Source organism: Meles meles, chromosome 15 (assembly GCF_922984935.1).
Source record: "Meles meles chromosome 15, mMelMel3.1 paternal haplotype, whole genome shotgun sequence".
Classification (NCBI taxonomy): Eukaryota; Metazoa; Chordata; class Mammalia; order Carnivora; family Mustelidae; genus Meles; species Meles meles.
The window spans coordinates 57,695,956-57,704,395 of record NC_060080.1 but is presented as its reverse complement, the minus strand read 5'-3'; the positions used below and the strand labels follow the sequence as shown (position 1 = coordinate 57,704,395).

Below are 8,440 nucleotides of genomic sequence, written 5' to 3'. Positions count from 1 at the left end.
TATGATGTTGAGTATTATAATTGTTTTAGGGCAGCACCCATATAAGATAGCAATCTTCGTAAGTATGTGTGGTCCCCTGGCTTCACCAACCAGCCATTCTGTTTCCGCTCTACCCCTGCCACCTTGCCATCTCCTTGGGCCGCCCTATTCCCAAAGACACAATGGCATTGAAATTAGGACAATTAGTAATGGCCTCTTAAGTATTTGAGTGAAAGGAAGAGTTGCATGTTTCTCACCGTAAATCAAAAGCTGAAAACGATCAAGTTTAGTGGGGAAGGCACGTCAAAAGCAGAAACAGGCCTCTTATGCCAGTTAGCTAAGTTGTGGATGCGAAGGAAAAGTTCTTGAAGGAAATGAAAAGTGCTGTTCCAGCGAACACACAAATGGTAGGAAAGTGAAACAGCCTTATTGCTGATACGGAGAAAGCCTGGAGAGAAGATTAAACCATCCACAGCATTCCCTTAAGTCAAAACCTAATCCAGAACAAGACCCTAACTCTCTTGGATTCTGTGAAGGCTCTGAGAGGTGAGGAAGCTGCAGAGAAAAGTTTGAAGCTAGCAGAGCGTTGTTCATGAGGTATAAGAAGCAATCTCCGTAATGTAAAAGTGCAAGATGAAGCAGCAAACGCTGACGTAGAAGCTGCAGAAAGTTCTCCAGAAGATCTAAGATCATTAGTGTGGGCGGCTACAGTAAACAACGAATTTTCAGTGTAGATGAAACAGACTTTTTTTTTTTTTTTAATTTATTTGACAGAGAGAGACACAGAGAGGGAATGCAAACAGGGGGAGTGAGAGAGGGAGAAGCAGGCTTCCTGCCACCCAGGGAGCCTGATATGGGGCTCTATCCCTTGACGCTGGGATCGTGACCTGAGCCGAAGACAGAGGCTTAACCCACTGAGCCACCCAGGAGCCCCATGAAACAGACTTTTATCAGAGGAAAATGCCATCTAGGACCTTCATGGCTGGAGAGGAGAAGTCAATGCCGGGCTTCAAAGCTTCAAAGGACAGGCTGACTGCCTTGTTAGGGGCTAGTGCATCTGGTGACTTTAAGATGAAGTAATGCCCATTTGCCATCCTGAAAATCCTAAAGCCCTTAAGAATTATGCTCAATCTCTGCCTGTGCTCTAGAAATGACAACAAAGCCTGAATGAAAGCACATCTTTGCAACGTGGTTTAGTGAATAAACTTAAGCTTACTGTTAAGACCTACAGCTCAGAAGAAAAGATTCCTCTCAAAAATGACAATGAAAGATTTAGAACATTATATAAATTAAGTTGATAAAACAGCGGCAGGGTTTGAGAGGATGAACTCTAAATTTTGAAAGTTCTGTTGCAGAAAAGATGCTATCAAAGGGCATCACATGCTACAGAGAAATCGTTTGTAAAAGGAAAAGTCCATGGATATAGCAAACTTTATTGTTGTCTTATTTTAAAAAATACCACAACCACACCAACTTTCAGCAACTGCCACCCTGAGAAGTCAGCAGCTGTCAATATCAAGGCAAGACCCTCCACCAGCAAAAAGATTATGACTTGCTGAAAGCTCAGATGATGGTTAGCATTTTTAGCAATATAGTATTTTATTTTAGATTTTTTTTTTTATTTGAGAAAGAGAGGGAGGGACAGAGGAGACAAAGAGAGAGTCTCAAGCTGACTGTGCTAAGTGCAGAGCTCAATCTCATGATCCTGAGATCATGACCTGAGCTGAAACCGAGAGTAGGTTTTTGACTGACTGTACCACCCAGGTGACCCAGTAATATGGTATTTTAAAATGAAAATTATATACATTGTTTTGTTTTTAGACATAGTGTTATCATACATTTAATTGATTACAGTATAGTGTAAACATACTTTTATATGCACTGGGAAACCAAAAAAATTCGTTTGACTTGCTTTATTGTGATATTCACCTTATTGGGGTGGTCTGGAACCAAACCCGAAATATCTCTAGGGTATGCCTGTATATTATTTACATCTATATCATATATATTATATATAATATATATATATAATTATTTTCAAAGTCAGTGTGTTAAAATGATATCTCTACATATTTAAAAGAGAGCTCATGAATTGGATTTAACAGTTTTAATATCAGTAATTTTGAAGTAGAATTGTTTAAAATGAAATCACATCTTTACAGAAACTCAGGCGATTGAGCTGATGACCTTTCTGTGAGTTGCAGATGAACACTGCCTACTGTTTTGTGTGTGTGTGTGTGTGTGTGTGTCTGGATTCAATATAACTACTTGGCTATTTCAGTTTTTTATTCTTAGGAAATAAGAAGGTACATTTAGGTATTGTTCTCTCTTTCCCCCAAGTTGTCATAGGACATTAAACTGCAAGTCTTGCAGAGTAAGTAAAATCTCTTTCTTTGTCTTATTTTATCCAGCAAAACAACAGTGCATTGTTCCCAGGTTCACCTCTGGGATGGATTATGGACAAGAATCATCACTATTGCCTCCTCACCTCTGGCAATACTCTGAGAAGTGCCAAGAATCTTACATCAAAAACCCAGAGGGGGAAAGATAAAGAGGATCAAAACCCCAAAACCAAACACAAACCAAACCCAGAGGGGATAGTTGGAGCAAAGTGGTTCAAAACATTCAGAACGTAGAACTGAGCTAGTGCTTCAAAATGGGCAACATGGCTGAGAGGTTTTAACCTCATTTTGCCTATTTGCCTCTGTCACCAGGTTTGCTGACAGCTCATTGGATGAACTTTCCTATCTATCTATCCCAGGCACCTTTCTTTCCTATCTATCCCAGGCACTTGTCTTTGCTTCCTTTCAGCACTAACTTTCTCTATGGTAACTAAGGTTTTGGGGCCCGTGGGCAAGTGCTGGGCCTAACTTAGCTCTTGGCAAACCTGGCACGGTAAACTTGTCTGTCCTGGTGCAGTGTGGCCTGGTGTCTCCTTTCTAAGTCTGTGCTTGCATCTGTAAAGTCCTCTCATTCACCTGTAGGTACCATAGGCTGGTTCTCTGGTGTGAATTTCTTTTCCATCTCTCCCTCCAGCAAAACTGGTTTTCTAGAGAGCATTGGATACAAGTTATTTACAACTTAGTGCAAATTAGTAGGTTACCTTACTCCATGGCAAGGGCATTTAAAATCACATTCCTTGGGTGCCTGGGTGGCACAGTTGGTTAAGCATCCAACTCTTGGTTTTGACCCAGGTCATGATCTCAGGGTCTTGAGATTAAACCCCATGCTAGGCTCCATGCTCAGCTTGGCGTCTGCTTGACACTCTCTTTCCCTCTTCCTCTGCCCCAACCCCCTGCATTCCTACTCTCTTTCTCTAGTAAGGAAATCTTTAAAAAATAAAATAAAATTGCTTTCCTTACCAACTATAGGACTTTCTTCTGAGAGTAGTTTCAAAAGGGTGTGAATAAAAGAGCCATATTAAGTAGGTGCTATAAACTCTTTTTTAAAAAATATTTTATTTATTTATTTGAGAGAGACAGTGAGAGAGAGCATGAGTGACGAGAAGGTCAGAGAGAGAAGCAGACTCCCCGTGGAGCTGGGAGCCCGACATGGGACTCGATCCCGGCACTCCGGGATCATGACCCGAGCCGAAGGCAGTCGTCCAACCAACTGAGCCACCCAGGCATCCCGGTGCTATAAACTCTTAATGAACAAAAAAATTTGTGATCAGGATTAGGATCCTGGGTCTGGTTGATTTCTTTCATCTTCATCCTTTTACTGGGGGAGGTGTACATTTGGTTGTGTATGTGCTCACTCTGGGCAATTCAGTGTTATACACTAGTTATTTGAACCATGAAGAAGACCACATCCCCTGGGCAGCAGGACAGGGCAGGGTGTGACCTGCTTTGTTGTCTCTGTCTGATGCAGTTTGGGCAACAGAGCATGGCACACATAAGGAGATCAATATGTTTTTGGATGGATAAATGAATGAATGAATGAATGAGTCTTGGAGGCTCATGGGGAGACCCGACTTTGGGTTTTTCAGTTTATTTTCCTGTTGTCTATTCCAATTAGGTGTGAGTATGGTGCTGTAGCAGCATGCCCCAATGTGCTGCTATGCTGCGTACCACACCCAGTCTACTCTGCCGCATGTTATACTATGTAGTACATGCTGCATCTACACTTACATGCTACGTGTTATAGCCTTTATAGGACATAAGCCCCAAATCAAGCATAACAAATAATATGGAGGACATGGGGAGATGGAGAGGAGAGGGAGTTGAGGGAAACTGGAAGGGGAGATGAACCATGAGAGACTATGGACTCTGAAAAACAACCAGAGGGCTTTGAAGGGGCGGGTGGGATGGGAGGTTGAGGAACCAGGTGGTGGGTAATAGGGAGGGCACGTACTGCATGGAGCACTGGGTGTGATGCCAAAACAATGAACACTGTTATGCTGTAAATAAACAAATTAAAAAAAAAAGACATAAGCCCCAAATCAAAACATTTAAAAGTTTGGGAAAAGCCCAAGTATAAATAAAAGTTCTAATGTTTCTTCCTATACCCCAATGGGTATAAATACATACCTTGTGGGGGAAGGGATCGAGCCCTACTTTGGAGAGCATTTGCTTAGTGCAGTAGTTTTATGTCTAACGTTGATCAGAATCTATGCGCTATCCACTAGATGAAGTAAAACCAGAATTCAATTAAATAAATATTCACTGAGGGTCTGTCTTCTTAGTGGATGGATAGTCTGCTAAATGCTGAGGGGTTGATGACTCTGTGCTTTGGACTATTCCGGGCAGGATTGATTTAAACTACTTGCTCTCATTTTCCCACAAATAATACTCATACTGGCTGGTTGTTTGCCCAGATTTTTTAGTACAGAAAATATCATGACAATTGCTGTGGAAAAAGCAAAAGAGACAGGACATCTCTTGTTTCTTAGATCTAATTTTGAGTTATGTTGTGTTGTTAGGATTGGCCACAGCAAAACAACAACAACAACAAACCAAACAACAAAACACAAGACCACTAAGAAGAAGCATACAAGAGCTGCAGATATCTTGGTAGTGTCTATTTTTAAACCCAAAAGGAGGGTGTGCAGGTTTCCTTTTATTACTCTTATTTAATCTGTACATATACACTACAGGCACATGTCCGAAAGATGAATTATTTTATAAAAGCAAAAGGAAATAAAAGAAGGTATTAAAAATCACAGGGCCCTCTGAGATTGAGTGCAAACAGAATGAAGCAGGCAGTACACAGACCAGTGGGGCTGTAAAGCTTTACCAATGAGGTCATTGACTTCTGGACCTAGAAGAGCGTGGAAAGTGGGTAGGTGGAGAGGAGCAGCGGGGCCATTCCAGGTGAGTTAAACAGTGAGAGCTAAGCATGGTGGTGGGGCTGAGCCTACGAGGTATGAATCTCAGCCCTGAAGGTTAGTAAGAGAGTAGCTGATGACTTCTAGCCAGGGTCATCCAGTAGAGAGATGAAGGTGAAACTGGTGGGAACATGTTTTGAAATGCAAACAGAAGAGTTCCAAAATTATGTTGGTAGTGTTTAAGAGCCATTGACAAAAGCAACTTAACTTTTGGGAAGGTTATTTTGAAGCTGTGGAGAAATGCTACGTGTTGGTGTTCTCTACTGGTATCTCCTGATTCCGCCCATTTCTCTGTTTGTAATGCAGCAATGCTCTCTTTACTGGCCCCTCTCTCTCTCCCATAACTCTTGCTAGTCTCTTTCCTACATTTTTGACTGAGAGATTTTTTTTTTAATGCCATCTGATCATATCTCTTCCCAGTTCAAACATTTTTTAATGGTCCCACCATCTTTTCCATAAAGTCCAAATACTATGCTGGACATATATGGGTCCCTGCGCCTTTCAGCTTGTTCTCCATTCTATCCTTGCCTCACACACTTTCCACTCAAGCCAAACTGAAGCACTTGGGCCTCCCTGAGCCCTCTACCCCCTCACTGTTGTACCTGGGCCATGAGACCCAGCCCACCTCCAACTTCCTCTTACCCTGGCTAACTTCTATTCATTCTCCAAACTTGGCTCAGTTGTTAGTGTTCTCTCTGATTTTCCTGCTCATATTGTGGTTTGTGTACCAGCAGCATCCTCAGCATCTCCTGGGAACCTGCTAGAAATGCTGAATCTCAAGACCTACCCCAGATCCACTGAGTCAGAAATCTACATTTAACAGGAACTCCAGATTTGTGTGCACAGTGAAATTCAAGACACACTGCTCTAGGCAGTCTGGTCTGCCCCTCCATGTACTCCAGGAAGCCTTCATAATGAGGCATTCTTATCTTCTGTTTACTTCTCTGTTTCCTCACTAGGATTTGAACTCTCTGAGAATGAGGACCACATCTTACTCACTTTTGGTAATTCAGTGACTACTCTAGTGCTAGAACATAGTAGGTGCTCAATAAATGCTTGTTGCATGAGTGAACAATCAGTTAATGGCTTCATGTTGTGAACAAATGGTGGTCTGTTACTCATGCACCATAGGTGACCATCTTCAGGGGGATTCCATTTCAGATGCTTTATTGGGATCTAGTAAGTTTTTTCTTTTCAATCATCTGTTTACTTTATAGAAGCTTTGAGGCCAATCAGGTCCCTGGTACCTTCCAGAGCCCAGAACCAGCACCTGTGATGTTATCATTTAAACCTAAGAGACTCTCCCATTAGTAAGATTCTTTAAAATGGCCACTCCTTGGGGATACACCAGCTGTTCTTGAAAGGCAGCCTTTTAATCGCTTCTCAACCTTTTGGCTAAGATCAAATGAAAGGCAGCCTTTTATTTATTTATTTATTATTATTATTTTTAAAGATTTTATTTATTTATTTGACAGAGATCACAAGTAGGCAGAGAGGCAGGCAGAGAGAGAGAGGGGGAAGCAAGCTCTGTGCTGAGCAGAGAGCCGGATGCAGGGCTCCATCCCAGGACCCTGGGATCATGACCTGAGCTGAAGGCAGAGGCTTTAACCCATTGAGCCACCCAGGTGCCCCGAAAGGCAGCCTTTTAAACTAAACAACATTTTCTTTCTTTCTTTTTTTTTTTTTAAAGATTTTATTTATTTATTTGTCAGAGAGATAGAGAGAGTACAGGAAAGCAGAGTGACAGATAGAGGCAGAGGGAGAAGCAGGCTCCCTGCAGAGCAAGGAGCCCGATGTGGGACTCCATCCCAGGACGCTGGGATCACGACCTGAGCCGAAGGCAGCTGCTTAACTGACTGAGCCACCCAGTCATCCCCAACATTTTCTTTCTGATCAAAGATCCACTTTGAAGACTTAAATTGGGCTTAAAGTGGAGATTAAGGGACTAAGTGGCATGGGGCATCGCCTCTGACTTCTTACCCTTACTGGGGATCTCTCATCAGGACTCTTGGTTCTGTGCAAAGAATGGAGAGGCCACCCTAGCCCCAGACTTGATTTTTTCCTCTTTTATCTGGGAGAGAGAGATGGGTGACCCTCATGCCAGAACTTTAATGGTGAGAGGCCCTCCATTCAACATTGGATTCCAAGGAACACATTTAGATCTGCCAAGGGACATGTTTAGATCTGCCTCAGTTCTTTCATGGCCCAATTAAAAGAGCATCATGCCAATGAGGGTGAGGGTTTTGAAGGTCAAGGCTTAGACCTTATTTTCTGCTGCTGAACAGGTTGATTCCTTTTCTACCTTGACCCCTGAATTTTCTTTTCTGACATATCTGGACTCAGGAAAGTATCTTCTATTTGTGATGAAAATAATGCCATGAATTTATTTGCAAAGTGCTCAACTCTTCAACATCCAGTCTTTGATCCCACTTGGTCCTCATGGGAGGCAACAACGGTTTCACCAAGTGGGTTTCAGGTGCAGAGAGAAGAGACTAACCCAGGGTTATGCAGCCAGCTGGGGCAGAGCTGAGGTTGGGATTCAAGGCTTCTGAATCTTAGTGTAGATCTCTTTACAGCCTGCTTCTTGATTTTATAAGATGGATTCCTGCATATGAATACCATGTTCAGGATTTAAATACAAAGTCCCTCTTAATTCTCACTTCTCATCGCTTCTCGGCCTTTTGGCTAATATCAAGTGTAGTATCTGTTCTTATCAGTTTAATTCTCACTTCTCTGAGAGATAGGCAGTCTGTCTTCCTCATTTGACAGATTAGGGAGTCAAGGTGGACATCCCCTTCTCACGCAGGCAAACTTATGCAAAACCCAGCTTGAATATGATGCCTAGGATTCTGTTCCCTGATTTTCCCAGGAGCCTTTGGCTCCTTCTTCATCCTTCTCTTGAACTTGTTTGTTTCTCCCCTATAGCATCCATCCTATGGGATGGTTATCATTTGACCTATGAGTGGTTTGAGGGTATTGTATTTTTTTTGACAGGATTCAATACTGGATAATAATATTCTTTTTCCTCCCTTTGCAATTTCATCTGAAGTTTTGTTTCTTTGGGTTCCTCTGGAATAAAAGAAAGCGTGTTATATACCAGGGCACTTTTGACAGATGTAAGTGATTATACTAACA

General features: G+C 42.2%; 1 pseudogene; it reads left to right on the top strand.

Annotated features, from left to right (window-relative positions):
- The first annotated feature begins 7,970 nt into the window (after positions 1 to 7,970).
- LOC123926286 lies at positions 7,971 to 8,101 on the top strand (annotated as a pseudogene).
- The last annotated feature ends 339 nt before the right edge of the window (positions 8,102 to 8,440 follow it).